This window comes from Nomascus leucogenys, chromosome 4 (assembly GCF_006542625.1).
Source record: "Nomascus leucogenys isolate Asia chromosome 4, Asia_NLE_v1, whole genome shotgun sequence".
Classification (NCBI taxonomy): domain Eukaryota; kingdom Metazoa; phylum Chordata; class Mammalia; order Primates; family Hylobatidae; genus Nomascus; species Nomascus leucogenys.
The window spans coordinates 88,457,411-88,474,736 of NC_044384.1; the positions used below are offsets into that span (position 1 = coordinate 88,457,411).

General features: G+C 49.3%; 1 protein-coding gene across 1 annotated transcript in view; it reads left to right on the forward strand.

The window, feature by feature from the left end:
• Nucleotides 1-6,509, forward strand: part of TPCN2 (two pore segment channel 2) — an 84,131-nt gene extending 77,622 nt beyond the window's left edge. The window contains exon 26 of the transcript XR_004029710.1: nucleotides 6,428-6,509. The gene's annotated coding sequence lies outside the window, so the exon portion shown is untranslated. The remainder of the gene's footprint in view (nucleotides 1-6,427) is intronic.
• The last annotated feature ends 10,817 nt before the right edge of the window (nucleotides 6,510-17,326 follow it).

A 17,326-nucleotide genomic window follows, 5' to 3' on the forward strand; every position in this document is an offset into this window, starting at 1 on the left:
ATAGAAATAAAATTATCAAAAAAGACAAAAACAACCAAACAACAAATGCTGGTGAGGATACAGGGAAAAGTAACTCTTATACACTCTTAGTGGGAATGTAAAATAGTGCAGCCATTATGGACAACAGTATGGAAATTCCTCCAAAAATTAAAAGCAGAACTACCATATGACCCAGCAATTCTGCTAGTGGGTATGTATACAAAGACTGGGAGATCAGCATGTGAAAGAGATATCTGCACCCACATTCTCACTGTAGTGCTATTCACAATAGCTAAGAGATGGAATCAACCTATATGCCCATCAATGGATGAATGGATAAAGAAAATGGAGTGCATATACATAATGGAATACTATACAGCCATAAAAAGAATGCAATTCTGTCATTTGAGGAAAAGTGGATGAGCCTGGAGACCAGGGAATGGGAAGGGTGATGGGGAGAGGGGAATAGGGAGAGATTGGTAAATGGGTACAAAATTACAGTTGGACAGAAGGAATGAGCTCTAGTGTTCTATAGCACAGTAGGGGGACTATAGTTAATAATTTATTATATATTTCAAAATAGCTAGAAGAGAAGAATCGGAATGTTCCCAACATGAAGAGATACATGTTTGAGGCGATGGACATCCCAGTCACCTGCTGTGATCATTACTTGTTGAAATGGGATCATATACATGTATTGAAATATCACATGTGCCCTATAAATATGTACGTTATTATGTGTTAATTAAAAAAAAATCCCCACAAAATTCACATCCACTTGGAGCCTCAGAATATGACCTTCTTTGGAGATAGGGTCTTTGCAGATGTAGTCAAGTGAAGAGGGGGTAGTTCTGGAGCAGGATGGGCCCTGACCCCATGGCTGGTATCCTCATAAGAAGAAGAGACCCAGAGATACAGGCCAGGAAGACCATGTGCCGATGGAAGCAGAGGATGGGGCGATGCGGCCATAAGCCAGGGAAAGCCAGGAACCAGCAGAAGCTGGCAGGGGCCAGGAAGGGCCTTCCCTGAGAGCCTTCAGCGGACCCAGCCAAGCCAACACCTTGAGTTTGGATTTCTGCCTCCAGAGCTGTGAGAGAATAATTCCCACAATTCTGAGCCACCTGTGGTAATTGGTTATGGCGGGCCCAGGAAATAATACGATGTATAATATTGATCTGTCTCTACTCCGGCATAGTTAGATCAATAGAATTCTTTGCAGGGTGCAGTGGCTTATACCTGCAATCTCAGCACTTTGGGAGGCCGAGGCAGGTGGATCACATGTGGCCAGGAGTTTGAGACCAGCTTGGGCAGCATAGTGAGACCACGTCTCTATAAAAAATAAAAAAATTAGCTAGGTGTGGTGGTGTATGCCTGTGGTCCTGGCTACTAGGGAGGCTGAGGTGGGAGAATTGCTTGAACCCTGGGAGGTTGAGGCTGCAGTGAGCTGAGATTGTGCTGCTGCACTCCAGCCTGGATGACAGAGTGAGACCCTGTCTCAATAATAATAATAATAATATAATTTTTTTTTTAAATGGAAGAAGGAATCTAAGTGTTCATTCAAGGTGATGAACCTTGCCATCCTTCCAAAAACTCACTTCCTGGGTGGGGGCCTTGATGGGGGTGTTGGGAGCGGGTGTGGGGGTTTCCTAGGTAGGTGGAATCTGCATGTGCAGGGAGGCGGGCCAGGGAAAGAGATGGAGCACTGGAATCAGAATCTTACGTTCCAGTCCTGGCTGTGCCATGTCTGGCTGTGTGGCCATGAGAGGGAACACGACTTCCGTCAGCCTCAGTGGCCGCCTCTGTTAACTCAGGCTCCCTACTGTAGAGGATGCTCCCAGGGAGTCAGGGAGGAAGTGCTGTCCGATCCCAGGAAATGCAGCTTGCAGAAGCTCAGTGGGGGGCCTCGAGGGCTGGCCGGGTCTACCGCCTGCTCAGGGATTGGGGCACCTCATAAATAAGGATATCTGTCTTCTGGAGTTTTCCATCCATGTTTCAAAAGAGCCGAGCCCTCCTTCCATCAGGGGGGTTCCTCTCCAGCCTTGTGTTCCTCTGTGACCGTGTTCCAATGCATTTGTATCTATTCCTGACTTTGGAGGCCTGGTGACGTCAGAGGCCTGTTGGCTTGTGGTCCCTGCCGGCTCTTGTCCTGGAGGTCCTCTTAGCATTGTGCTGGTCCTAAACAGAGGCTCAGAAGGCTGTCCCCAACCTCTGCTGCCCCGGAGCCCCTTCCCTCCGGGTGTCTGTACATCTAGGCCAGGCCTTGCCCGAGGAGGGTACAGGCAGCCTGGCAGGGGAGCCTCTAGGCATGAGCTGGCCAAGGTCCCGGCACTGTCCCAGCTGCCCAGGGGTGGCCCAGAAAGGTTCCCAGACTGCGATATCTCGATGGGCCACCGTGTCTTAGCATGGGCCACCTGGTTTTCCACAGAAGATGTCTGGCTAATCCCAGAGCCACCAAATTTCCGGGCAGTGGGCTGTCCTGTGTTCCTAAGAACAACCTTGGGCTGGCTGCCACATGGCTACTAGCTGTGTGCCAGGCCTACGTAGATGTACTTTGCATACACCATCTCCATTAGAGACTGGGGTGTAGATAGGATTGCAATTCACAATTCCCAGATGAGGAAACTGAGGCACAGAGAAGCTGGTAGGTGGCCCAGCCATGATGGGAAGCTAGGGTGGGAAGCGCTGAGGGAGCGGCTCTCCTCCTCAGGTATTCAGACCTACCTAATGGTGCAAATGCCTCAGCCACATTCCTGCCTCTAGGTGGGGCATCTTGCATGTGTGTTCCCGAGGGCTTTGCCTGCTGGCTGGGAATTCCTGGGCTAAAGAGCTGAGCACTTGCATTTTCTGACTCCCAGAACTGTTGGTCAGAACCGAGGTGGGGTGTAGACGTCCTGAAGCCAGCCCAGAAAGGTCTGGTGACTGACCCACCTACCAGCTGTTGCCTTTCCCTGCAGACCGGGAAATGCGGTGTGGACTCTCACTGCTTTTCCAGCTTGGAAACGCGTTCCTGTCTTCGCCCTCTCCCTGGGGCTGGAATCCCTCCTGGACAGGCCTGAGGCATGTCATGGGTCCCCCTCCCTCCCTGCTGTAACCCCAGCGCCCCCATGGGGAACCCGCAGCTTCCATCATCGTCAGGGTCCCCGTGTCGCTCTCAGGAGGGGACTGTGGAGAGGCGTTTGCACTCCTGGGTGTGTCTGGGCTGCCACTTGCCTAGGGTCTGGGAGGTGACCTTGTGCCAGATGGGGCTGGGAGCTCCCTGAGGGTAGGGGCGGGGCTCACCCTGGTGCACCTGGGTTGCATGTGGCCTCGGATCTCTTTCCTGTCATGTCTTGGGGTCTTTTCTGTTCCCAAGGTTGTCGTAAGAAGGTGTTTGCTGACAAATGAGACCTGGCTTCCTCTGGATTCTGATTCTGTCCCTCTCTTCGTGAGTCTGCATGGGTCGGGCCCCCTGAAGCCTCATCCTTTCCTCTGGAAAGCAGGAGGAGGCGGCTGGCTTGCTGATCCCCAAGGTCTCTCCCAGGACAGCCTTAGTGGTTTGGGGGGTGATGCTGCAGTCAGGCCTGGGTGGAAGTCCCAACTCCATTCCAGCCTTCCTTGGTGGCACTGGGTGACCTGGCACCTCCAAACCTCCGTTTACTCATCTGTAAAATGGAGAGAACCCAGGGCCCCCTGGGTACCTGACCACAGGGAATGCAGCTCCTTGGTTGTTCAGCACCATTTCTGCCACGTAAGGAGTGTTCCTCCTCTTCCTTCAATGTCATCACTTTCAATGATGAGGAGAGTGAAGTGATTTTTTTTTTGCGTGGGGGGTTATTGAGCCGTAATTAGCACACAGCAAAAGTGACTCTTTATACAGTTTGATGACTTCTGACAAAGACACAATTATGCAACGACTACTGTAGTCCAGGCATAGTACAGCACTGTCTCCCAGAAGTCCCTCAATGCTGCCCCTTGGCCGTCAACACCTGCCCCCACCCCAGCCCCTAGAAACCAAATGACCTGGTTTTTATTCCTGTGGTTTTCTAGCGTGTCATAGAAATGGAAGTGTGCATCGTGCAGCTCTCTGCCTGTGACTCTATCACTTGTCATATGCGTTTGAGGTTCACCCGTTGTTGTGTGTATCTGTAGATAGTTCCTTTTTACTGTTGAATATTGTATGACCATTGCACAAAGGCTGGGTTGTATGAATATGCCACAGCTTGCTTTCCCACTCGCCAGTTAATGGACATTTGAGTTGTTTCCATTGTGGCTACTATGAATAAAGCTGCTGCAAACATTTGTATGTGGGTCTTTGTGTGCACATATGTTTTCATTTCTTTTGGGCACATGCCAGAAGTGGGATTATCACTGGATTGTATGTTAAGTGTATATTTAACTGTATAAGAAACTGCCAAACTCTTTCTTGATGTGGCTGCATCGTGTTACGTTCCCAACAGCAAGGTATGAGAGTTCCAGTTGCTCCACATCTTTGTCAACACTTGGTATTGTCAGTTTTAAATTTTAGCCACTTTAGTAAGTGTATGGTGGTTTTAATTTGCCTTTCCTGACTCTAATGTTGTTGAACATCTTTTCAGTTTGCCATCCATTTGCTTATTTGCCATCTGTTTTCATCTTTGGTGAAATGTCAGTTCAAATTTTGTGTATTTAAAAAATAGGCGTTGTTTATCTTTTGGCTGAGTTGTAAGAGTTCTTCTATGTTCTAGATGAGAGATTTTTATAATGTATGCAATTTGGAAATATTGTCTCCTAGCCTGTGGCTTGTCTTTTCACTTTATTAGCAGTGTCTTTTGAGGATAAATTTCTATTTTGATGAGGTCTAATTTATGATTTTGTTATTTTATACTTTGTGCTTTTTGAGTCCTACCTAAGAACTCATGTCTGTCTCAAAGTTGCAGAACTTCTGCTCTGTTTTCTTCCAGGTTTGTAGTTGTAGGTTTTACATTTAGGTCTGTGACCCTTTGGTGTGAATTCACTTTTGTCTACAGTGCCCTGCAGTACCCACGTCCTGTAGCCACTAGCAGCTGGCCAGGCTTTCCTTGTCACAGTTGCCCTTGTTCACCTGGGCAGCTGTTGGCCAAGGCTTCTCTGTCACCTGTGAACAACAGATGTGAAGCTGTTGGGCCACCCTGCGGGTTTTGGTGCTGGCGTCAGCCTTTGCCCAACTGTTTGTCCTCAGAACTGCAGGGTGACTGTATTAGTTCATTCGCACATTGCTATAAGGAAATACCTGAGATTGGGTAATTTATAAAGAAAAGCGGTTTAACTTGCTCATGGTTCCACAGGCTGTACAGGAAGCATGGCTGGGGAGGCCTCAGGAAACTTACAATCGTGGCAGAAGGCAAAGGGGAAGCAGACATGTCTTACATGGCTGGAGAAAGGGGAAGAGAAAACAGGGGGAAGAGCCACACACTTTTAAACAATTGGATCTCACTCATAGTGAGAACTCACTCACTATGACCAGAAAAGCAAGGAGGAAATCCGCCTCCATGACCCAGTCACCTCCCACCAGGCCTTTCTTTTTCTTTTTTTTTTTTTTTTTGAGACAGAGTTTCACTCTGTTGCCTAGGCTGGCGTGCAGTGGTGCGATCTTGGCTCACTGCAACATCCGCCTCCCGGATTCAAGTGATTCTCCTGCCTTAGCCTCTCGAGTAGCTGTGACTACAGGCATGTGCCACCACACCTGGCTAATTTTTTGTATTTTTAGTAGGGACGGGGTTTTGCTGTGTTAGCCAGGATGGTCTCGATCTCCTGACCTCCTGGTCTGCCCGCCTCAGCCTCCCAAAGTGCTGGGGTTACAGGTGTGAGCCACCGTGCCTGGCCTCACCAGGCCTTTCTTCCAGCACTGGGGATTATAATTCAACATGAGATTTGGATGGGAATACAGAGCCAAACCATATCAGTGACCTTGTCCAGAGGACCCCAAGGCTGGATCCTGCCCACTGCTTAGAAGATGCAGTTGCTGGATGAGCCACCTGTGCTGTCCTTTCCAGCTCTGGGCAGCTGCTGCTTGCCTGTTCCCCAGGAGTTCTCCTCCTCCTCTCTGTCCAGCCTGGAGGCACCTTCCCTATCTGTGTGTGGGCTGAGCCACCCAGCCCAAACACAAACATTTTTATCAGACTCTACCCACTCTCCTCACCCCCCGCAGGTTCCTGGCCCCATTTCTCAGGGTGGGGAAACTGGGTTTACAAGAGAACGAGTTATTTGTCTAAGGTGGAACAGTGTGAGTGGCAGAACTGGGAATCGATCCCTCGATGCCACATAACTTTCCCAGGTCAGGTCTCACCACATCAGGCCGCCTAGATCTGCATCCATGCAGGAACCTGCGTGTGATTTAACCAACATCATTAGCAGGCAGTTATTTCAGGGCGAGGGTGCTGCCGGTCCCCCTCCTGGACAGTGGGTCTCCTCCGGGTTGCAAATTTCTTGTGTTTTGTGTCTCTTCCCTCAGTGACCCAGGAGGCTGTCACGTGGAGTCCCCAGAATAGCATCAACTCCTCACGATGCTCCTGATGGTGGTGGACAGACTCTCCATGCCCCGATGAAGTTGTGAGTCAAATATATCCCTGTTCACGGCACCTGGTACACAGTAGGTGGTCCCATAAATGTTTGTGGCACAAGTGAATGAACTTGGAACCATCCATCTAGTGGAAATTGTAAATTATAACAAAACCCAATGGACCATGAAAGCCAGGGTCAAGGCTGGGGCCTGCTGAGGCTCTGTCATCGAGGGAGTTTTTGTGCTGGTAAAGACGATGACTGCCCTGGTGCAGGGCCCGTGTAGCCCAACATATCTAGTCCATGGCGGGCTCTTAGTGGGGATGAGGGGCCTCCAGGAGGAGCAGGCCTGGGCACAGACCTCTGACCTGGGCACAGGGGAAGGGTGACAAGGGGTCAGAGCAGGCTCTTGGCCTCAGGTCAAAGGACAGGAGTCCTCCTGACTCTGCTGTGTCTGAAGCCCACAGTGAATGCACTGCAGAAAAAGCAGTGCTTGACCCTTTTGTTTTCTCCAGGGTTAGGATCCCTGATATGGTTGGGCTGTGTCCCCACCCAAATCTCGCCTTGAATTGTAATGATCCCCACGTGTCAGGAGTGGGGCCAGGTGGACATCATTGAATCATGGGGGCGGTTTCCCCTGTACTGTTCTTGTGGTAGTGAATAAATCTCATGAGAACTGATGGTTTTATAAAGGGGAGTTCCCCTGCACACGCTCTCTCTTGCCTGCCCCTATGGAAGATGTGTCTTGCTTCTCCTTTGCCTTCTGCCACGAATGTGAGGCCTCCCTGGCCATGTGCAACTGTGAGTCAATTAAACCTCTTTCCTTTAAAAATTACCCAGTCCCAGGTATGTCTTTATTAGCAGCATGAGAACAAACTAACGCGATCTCACAGAGAGCAGCGCTGGTGGTCAGAAGGAAGGTTCTGTGTTTGAGGAGGGACACTTAGGTCCCACCCCAAGCCCATGCCGTGACCTGGGGCTGCAGTTATTTTGATTCCCATTATGTGGGGAACCAAGACCTAGAGAGGGAGGACACTTGCCTGGGACTGCCCAACTCTGGAAGGAAGATCCTGCCCCTCAGCTGGGGAGGCCTGGGTGGCAGTGGCGGCCAGGGAGGTGCGGCAGGAGCGGGGACTAATGAGTGAGTGCAGGCTGCATGCAGCCTTGCTGGGATCTTGTGGGAGGGGAGACCCTGAGTCCTGATGGGAGTTCAAGAAACCCAGGACCAGCAGAGGTGAGGAACAGGCCTGGGCTGCTTTCCTCCTGTCCGTGTGCTAGCTGTGGGTTCCGTTGACACGGCCCTGCCCTGGGACCTGGGTGGACAGGCAGAGAGGCTGTGTATACATCAATGGCCTGCGGCCCTGCAGGGCTCAGGGTCCCCTGGTCTCAGCAAGGGCCTCAAGAACGGCTGGAGAAGGGAACACACCTTTGTCAGGGACTGTGCAGCTGCCAGGCTTGGTGCTGCAGCCTCTCCACCTGCAGCCTCGCCAATCCCTCCAAGCTGGGGTTTCTCCACTGTGGTGGCACTATCCACATTTTGGACAGGGTCATTCTTTGTGGAGGGTGTCCTGTACATTGTAGGATGTTTAGCAGCATCCCTGGCTTCTATCCACCAGATGCCAGTAGCACCCCCCCAACCCCTGCCCAGTATGACAACCAAATATGTCTCCAGACATTGCCACATGTCCCTCTGTGGGTCCCCTGGGTGAGAGCCACTGCTTGCCATCACTCCCCATTTCGAGAGGGCAAACTGAGGCTCTAGAGAGGCCGAAGACTCACTCACAGGCACCTGACATGTCCAGGGAGAGCTGGGGCTTGGTTAGCTCACAGTCTCTCTCCCAGCAGAGCTGGAAGCCCAGGAGAGCTTGTCGCATTCCCCGCTGCATTTTCAGGGCTTAGCACTGTGCCTGGCACACAGTAGGTGCTCAGGGACTTTGCATGTGAACGGCGAGTGAGTGAATGAGCTGATACAGGAATAGGTTCTGGGTTGGTCTCAGGTTCCCAACTCTGCCCTGCTTCCTCCTTGTGTGGCCTTCCAAGTGGCTTAGGTTCCAGGTGGAGGATGTGGCTCTTGTCACCGTGTGTTCCCCTGTGACCGTACTTCAATGCATTTGTATCTCTTCCTGGCTTTGGAGGTCTGGTGACATCAGAGGCCTTGGGTGGGGCCGGGTGGGTGTGCTGAGTTTGTGCTGGTAGTGTGAGCCCCCAGCTTTGGTGCATGCATGTGGGTGCATGGAGTGAAGGCCTTTTGAGCATGGGGGCATCAAGGAGCAAGCAGGAGTGGCAGTGCCCGAGACAGGGCAGGCAGGGCTGGGTGGACACTGGAGCCAACAGCTGGTTCCAGTCCTGGGTCAGACATGGCCGAGCTGAATGACCTTGGGCAATCAGCTGAAGCTGCCTTTGTTGGTGGGATGGGGATGCAAAGGATACCCTCTTGCCCCAGGGAGTCAGTGGGATACTTGTCAAGTGTGTAGCTTGACCCTGCCTCTACGTAGCAAGGGCCTGGTAAAAGCGAATTCTCATTCTCTCTAGAGGCAGGAGTTGCTCCAGTCACTCTCATGCTGAGGAGTCACGAGTCTGCTGTGCTCTCTGATGCTATCATGAGTATCATCTGCACTCCTGTACCAATGGTCCAGGTTCAGGGGCGTGAGGGAGCCAGCAGGGTCTTGTCCTCAGGGACTCCTGTGTTGTGGAGGCTCTTCGAGGTTATGGGAGTGGACACCATACCAAAGTGTATGTCAAGTTCACTGTGTGGGGCCCAAGGGAGGGTAAAATTGTGGCCAACCATCAGAGCAGTCTTCCCAGGGGTGGGAATGGAGGTGGGCTTGACCATGGCTTCTGAGGAAGGGAAGGACTCTGAAAAACCAAAGAGGTATCTATCAGTTGTTTATTATTGCACAACAAATTTCCCCAGCACTTAATGGCTTAACACAAGAAGAAACATCTATTATCTCACACAGTTTCTGTGGGTCAGGAATTTGGGAGTGGCTTAGCTGGGCAGTCCTGGCTCTGGGTCCCTCATGAGGTTGTGGTCAAGGCGTTGGCTGGGCTGCATCATCAGAAGGCTTGATTAAGGCCAAGGATCTGCTTCCAAATGCAGATTCTCATGTGTTTGGCAAACTGGTGGGAGGCCTCAGCTCCTGGCAATGGAGACCTCTCCATAGCAATGCTTGAGTGTCCTCACAACATGGCGGCTGATTTTCCCCAGAGCATGTGATCCAAGAAGCCACAACATCTTTTACCATCTAGCCTGGAAAATCACACCCCATCATTTCTATTGGTTGCAGAGGTCAGTCTTATTAAGTGAGGGAGGGCACTACACAAGGGTGTGGATACCAGTGGGGAGGAATATGGAAGCCATCTTAGAAACTGGCTACAACAAAGGAGATGCATTCCTGGTGGGGCCCCTGTGTGAGCAGTGGGGATGAGTCTGAGGAACAGGGAGACTGGCCTGGCCCGAGTGAGTGAGATGCTGGCATAAAGGACGAGGGTAGGAGGATTAGTCAGTGTGGTGGGGACCTTGACTGCCAGGTGAAGAGTCAGGGGCTTGGTCCTGTGGGTCTGAGGGGAGAGGGTGGCTGAGAGGCTCGCACAGACCAGCTTCTCCCTTCTGGCTTCACTGATTAGGGAAGTGGTTCCACTGACCAGCTGTGCCTTTGTGGTGTTACATAATCTCGCTGAGTCTCAGTTTTCTCATCTGCCCGGTGCAGGGCCCAGTAAGTGGATGTGCTCAGCATCAGTCTCGAAGGGTTTAGAATATGGTGTGGCAGTGGTTCGTGCACATGGCCTTTTGGGAAGATTAATGTAGCAAGGATGTGCAAAGAGTGCAAAGAGGATTTGCAGGGGCAGACTCACCCACCAGGAGCCTGGGTTGTGAGTTAAGAGGAGCTGAACATGCCTGGTGGTCACTTAAGAGGCAGCGGTGTGACAGCAGCCCTTCACCCTCCAGTGGCTTTATGCCACAGCATCTCTACATGCCCATTTGCAGGGTGAGGTGACTGATGCTTGGGCAGTGGCTCTCAGTGTAGCGTGGGAGTTATCAAAAAGGGCCAGATATCAATGGAGTGGGAGGTGCCCGGAACAAGGGGAAGCTCCTACTGGTCCTGCCACTCCCTCTGCTGGGACCCCCACATCTAAGCTTCTGTGTGTCCTCATCCAGCACATCCTCTGAAGAGGTGGTGGGCAGCTGGGGCCACCACTCATCCCTACCCACTCCCCATCTGCTGCGGACACCTCCAGCTCCTCCTGCTGCTTTGGGGGGTGTAGTGGCACCTAGATTTCTGCAGGCCTTGAAACCCCCTGACCTCTCCTTCTGACCCCACCACCCAGGTGCTCCAGGAGCTTCGGGAGGTGTGGGGCTGACAGTTTCAGGAAGAGCTGCCCCACGGCCATGCCAGAACCCAGATGTTTGCTCAACAGGAAATAGCAGAGCAATGGGCTGCCCTGTAGAGGGTTGTCTTAATCCCTGGTTGCCTTTTCGTACCCCCCTAGCTCCCCTCCTGCTCCTGAAACAAATCTCAGCGTTCCACAAGAGATTTTAGGAGCCGGAAGTGCCCAGGCCTCAAGCCTTTCCATTGTGGCCGAAGGGGTTCATTTCCTGATAGATGGAGAAGCGTCCTTGCTGCCTTATGCAACGTGGCTTGGCTGGGGAGCCTGCATTGTCCTGAGCTCCCAGCCACAGAAAAGGACATTATTGCACCGAGTTACTTGGAAACATTAGACACATCATCCAGGCTTAGCCTGTACAATGTGTAATTTCAGATTACCCGGGTGAAAGTCAGAAATGAGGTGGAGGTCTCGGGTGGGCCGGGTGGAGAAGAGGGAGGAGGGAGACCAAAAATTCCTCCTGGCAGCCCTCCTTACCTGTGATAGCCAGATTTCTACCTAAAATGGCAGAAGCCAGGTTCAGAGAAAGAACCTGGATACCCCTGATGTGGGTTCAGATCCCAGCTCTGAGGGGCTTGGTTCAAGTTCCTTAACTTCTTTGTGCTGTAGTTTGTTAAAAAATATCTGCCTCATGGGAATGATTGTGGAACCGTCTCGAACTGCTGAGCATGGGGGACCATGCTGCCAGTTGCGGGCCCACTAGCTGGTCTCTCCCTTCTCCCTTCCTAAAAGAATCCTGGAGGCAGCAGTGTTAGAAATGGGCCCAGGGAAGTTTCCTGACCTTCCAACTGCCTTGAAATTCAGGGCCACGCAGCACTGTTCCGGCTGAAGGGATGTCATTGGAAGTCTGCAGAGGATTGTCCAGTAAGCGTTTGCTCTCTTGAGACAGGCATCACTGCCTCCTCCTGGGCTCCTGTCTTCTTCCTGGCGCATAGGTTAAGGGCTGGCATCGCAGCAGTCATTTTGAGCCATGAGGTTGAAACTGCAAGCTCTGCATGGTGGGGTCAAAGGTGCTTGGATATTGAGGGTGTCAGGAAGATGCTACCCAACCCTTATTATCAAAGACAATTAAATTCTGTGGGTGAAGTTTCTGTAGAGGGTTTCAGAGACCTCCTAAGTGATGCATATAGTATTTGGACTATAGTAGACACCCAACAAAAGCTAAAATCATGCTCACCCTTTTGCAGGCGCCTGAGGTCCAGAGGCCGGAAGTTGCCTGCAGTAACATATTTAGTAAGGGGGGCACTGGTTCTCAAGCCCAGCACCTTGGGTGCTCAGGCCAGTGTACTTTCCAATATTCCCTGGCCTGAAAGAGGGCATGGGTTCCAGAGTCCAGGGTCCTGGGACCAGGGGTGTATGAATGTGGACTCAGGTGCCTCTTAATCATTCCTTTTTCATATGTCACTAAGCACCTGGCTACCAGGCTCCCTTCGAGGTGCTGAGTGAGGCTCAGGGGAGAGCAAGGTATGTCCCTGCCCTCAGGGAGCTTACAGTCTATTGGTGGAGATATTGGCAAGTGAATGCACAAAGCAAATACAGCTGATTCTGGTCATTCACAGTAGCTATGTTCCATAAAATCACTGCAAACACTGCATTAGGAAACATTGACCCATAGCTCCTAGGGGAAATATGGGGTTAGTGTATTAGTCTGTTTTCACACAGCTGTAAAGAAATACTCGAGACTGGGTAATTTATAAAGGAAAGAGATTTAAGTGATTCACAGTTCTGCATGACTAGGGAGGCCCCAGGAAACTTACAATCATGGCAGAAGGCAAAGGAGAGGCAAGGGTCTTCTTCACAAGGTGGCAGGAAGGAGAGCAAGTGAAGGAGGAACTGTCAAACACTTAGAAAATCAGATCTTGTGAGAACTCACTATCATGAGAACAGCATGGGGGAAACTGCCCCTATGATCCCGTTACCTCCCATCTGGTCTCTGTGTTGACACGTGGGGATTACAATTCGAGTTGAGATTTGGGTGGGGACACACAGCCAAACCTTATCAGTTAGGTTCCTACAAGCCTTGGCTACATTTTTGCCAACTGATCAATATGCAACTTTGTTTTATGTGTGTTTCTGTTTGAAGCCACCTCATTTTCCATCTATGGCTGACTCATTAACACTGAACTCATGGCCAGCAGCACCATACCTCATGCCTGAAAGAGGCTAACCTAGCGCAAGTCTATCTCCATTAGGCATGTCACAGCCTTTCTAATTTAGGAATATTAGACAGCACTTTAAGTGGCAGAATCACAAGCAAAAGGCACAAACACGTGGATAAAGTGGCATTAAGTAGATCGCAGAAATGACACCTGTTTCAGTACAACAGGTTGAGAGCCAAGACAAGAAGGCTGTGTGTCAGCTGGTTCAGCCTCAGCTAGGAATGTGGACATCAAGCAGTGCAGACGCTTTGCCACCTGCACATGTCTATATGTGGCTAGAGGCACTGAGAGTGTTGATTTGAGGCTACACATGAATTTTAGCGAGTGGGCACAGTCATAAGTGTGGAATCTGCATGTAGCGGGGATGGCCTGCACTAACCAAACAGGACCACACCATGAAAGCAAAGAGATGGCAAGCGAGCTCAGCCAGGGAGGTCAGCAGGGGCCTCTCTGAGAAGGCGGCATGAACTCTGCAGCCTGAAGGACCAGGAGCAGGCAGCAGGCGGAAGGTCTTTTCTCTAGGTCAAGTTCAGAGCACTGACCAGGCCTGGGTGGTTGCCATTATGTTCAACATAACTTTGGGGGATTTGTTTCCACTCTTTGAGTTTGCCCCATGGGTAGCCTTTTCTCTCTTTTTGTAGCTTCGTTTAGATTGCTTTTGCTTCTTTTTCTTTTCTTTTCTTTCTTTTTTTTTTTTTTTTTTTTTTTGAGACAGAGTCTCGCTCTGTTGCCCAGGCTGGAGTGCAGTGGTGCAGTCTCAGCTCACTGCAACCTCCGCCTCCAGGGTTCAAGCAATTCTCTTGCCTCAGCCTCCTGAGTAGTTGGTATTACGGGTGCTTTCCACCACGCTGGGCTAATTTTTTGCATTTTTAGTAGAGACGGGGTTTCACCATGTTGACCAGGGTGGTCTCGAACTCCTAACCTGTGATCTGCCTGCCTCAGCCTCCCAAAGCGCTGGCATTACAGGTGTGAGCCACTGCGTCCGGCCCAGATTGTTTATTTTTCTTCTCATTTTATTTTCTCCTCCTCTACTACTTTGGAACTCATATATTCAATCTCTGTTCTCATGGTGGTGACCCTAGAAATTTTGGATCAACTGAATAATTTATCTCTTAGATGAAAAATTTGTCTCTGAATATTTGTACTAAATATTACTAAACTTACTAAACTTACTAAAACATACTAAGACCAAAAGTCAAAACATCATATTAGTTAACAGAAAATTGTTGTGATGTAGGCAATGAAAGGGAATTGAAAGCATTATTATTATTATTATTTGAGAAAAGGTCTTGCTCTGTTACCTGGGCTGGAGTGCAGTGGCGTGATCTTGGTTCACTGCAACCTCTGTGTCCTAGGCTCAAGCAATCCTCCTGCCTTAGCTTCCCTAGTAGCTGGCACTACAGGTGCACACCACCATGCCTGGCTAAATTTTGTATTTTTTGTAGAGATGGGGTTTTGCCATGTTGCCCAGGCTGGTGTTGAACTCCTGGGCTCAAGCGATCCACCCACCTTGGCCTCCCAAAATGCTAGGATTATAGGCATGAGCCACTGTGCCCGGCAGAAAGGATTATTTTAAAATCAGTTGTGCCATATACATTTGGCCAAATATGAGGCCAACAAATTGTTACTGAGCGGTGGGCTCGCTATCCAATACTATGGCACAGGCTTTCGGAAAAAAGAAAGAGCTTTATTGTGAGTCAACGGCAAGGAGACAGGAGGCAGTGTTCAAATCTGTCTCTCTGATCTGGGGTGGGTGGAGCTTTTATGGCATTTATAACTAGTCCCAGTTGATGCCCACACAGCTGGTCTGCCAGGCTGGCATCGTTAACAGGAGGTTAAAGTGTTTTCTTTTGTGCACGCCTGGGCAATTCTGGCTCTGCGTCACCAGTAACAACTTACGCAATGGTTGATCAGTTTGAGCTGGTCTCATGGTTACAATATATTGTAATATCTACATTACCCAAAACCCATATTTCCCTCTCCGTAGCATGGCTGCGATGATACTTGATTTTGTGGCTGAAACAGGACTCTTGATTTGCCAGTAGTGACCGGGACCACCAAACTGTGTCAGATGCCATTCAAAGTAATGCTTGCATACATCACAACAGAAATTATAGATTTTGACCACACTATGAGCTGAAATTCCAGTAATAGCAGTAGGTGCTTTGTGACTTCTGTAAATCATAAGAATAGAAGGTGAAGCCATGTTTCCAGGGAAATGTTGGATTCTGTGAAAAAAGCTCCCTTTCAGAGACCCATGACAATTGGCAATTTCTCTGAATAGCCATCTTTGCATTGATGTTGTACCACCCACTGTAAGTACTGGTGATGTGAGGAACATTCAGGGGCCACAGATAACAACTTACCTTGCTTGAAGAGGTCAGTGGCTGGAAGGCTTGAAGCCTTAACAATAATAGGCTGTGGTGTATCATGAAATAAACATCTACCCGTTAGAAAAGGTGAAATGAAAATGCCCTAAAAAATAAAACCACTAAAAAATAAAATCTGAATTTGACCTGCAGGAGTTAATCATAGTTGAAGAATTTGATCTGCGGGACCTGTAGGGACAAATTGTTAAATTGATCTGAAATTTTGACCAGGTGTACTAAACTTGTAAAGGTCGAAGTTAATCAATATTTCATGCTTCTTCCAAATGGTACAAAATAATAGAATCATCTCCTGCCTCTCCTCTTCTGACTTATATGTAATTTTGTTATATCGTTTATGTTATGGTCTGGCTGTGTCTCTACCCAAATCTCATCTTGTAGTTCCCATAATCCCCACAGGTCATGGGAGGGACCAGGTGGAGATACTTGAATCACGGGGGCGGTTTCCCCCACCTGTTCTTAATAATGAGTTAGTTCTCACAAGATGTGATGGTTTTATAAGGGGCTTCCCTCTTTTGCTCAGCACTTCTCCTTGCTGCTGCACATGAAGAAGGATGTGTTTGCTTTGCCTTCCCCATAATGGTAAGTTTCCTGAGGCCTCTCCAGCCATGCAGAACTGTGAGTCAATGAAACCTCTTTTCTTTATAAATTACCCAGTCTCGGGTATGTCTTTATTAGCAGCATGAGAACGGACCTAATACCTAATTACTTCTAATTTTGACTTCCCCAAGCAACCTGACTTTTCTTGTTTTATTTGGTCAGGTTTGCTTAGATTTCCCCAAATGTTCCCCAGGCTCTTTGCGCACAGTCTTTTCTTGCATCTTAAATATTCCTTCTGTGGTAATTTCTCTTTGACCTGAAATATATCCTTTTGAATTGTCTTTATTGGCAGTTAATTAGTGCAAACATCTTAATTTTCATTTGTCTAAAAATACATGGACCAAATTAGTCCATTCTTTTCCTTTAGGATTGGTGCTTTTTATGTGTTATTAAGATGTCCCTGCCCCCGAGGCTCTAAGATGTTACTCTGTATTGTCCTCTAAATGTTCCACAGTTCTGCCTTTCATGTTTAATTGTTAAACCACCTGAAACTGAATTTTGGGTGAGGTGTGAGGTAGGGGGCCTATGGTGGTCATTAGTGTTCTTACCACAGTATTTGCAGCTTTAAATAGTTCAGGCACACGGAAGGATTTCCAATCTCCACCAAATTCTGTATTAGTTATCTATGCTGTATAACAAATTACACAAACTTAGTGGCTTAGAGCAATACCCACTTATTAGCTCACAGTTCTGTAGGGCAAGAAGTCCAGGTTGTCTAGGTTCTCTGCATGGGTTCTCACAAGGCTGGAAATCAAGATGGCAGCTGGCACGGTGGTCCCCAACTGGAGGCTCTGAGGAAGATTAAGCTTCCAAGCTCATGGGGTTGTTGACAGAATTCGGTTGCTTTTGGTGTAGAACTGAAGTCCTTGTTTTATTGCTGGCTGTCAGCCAGAGCCGCTCTCAGCTTCTAGAGGTTGCCCTCAGATTCTAACCTGTGACCTCTCCTCTCACAGTATGGTAGCTCACTTTTTCAAAACCAGCAGAAGAATCTCACTCCACTTGGCTATGATGGAGTCTTATATGGTGTAACCTAATCATGGGAGTGACTATCCAATTACATTTGTTAGGCTTGAACATATGACTTGTTTTGGCCAATGGTGTGCAAGTAGAGTGGGGCATGTCACTTCCTGAGAGAAGCCTTAAGAGCTGTCTGGGACCTGCCACATGTCCCTCCCTTGGCTTCTGTAATTGGGGAAGTGTTTGTAGAGATGAAGCCTCAGGTACGCAAGAGACAGTAATGAGCAGTACTTTCTTCCTGAGCTTCCCACGCTGACTTTCTAACTTGAAACCTTGGTACAGTCTGTTCTTATTTTGAATAAC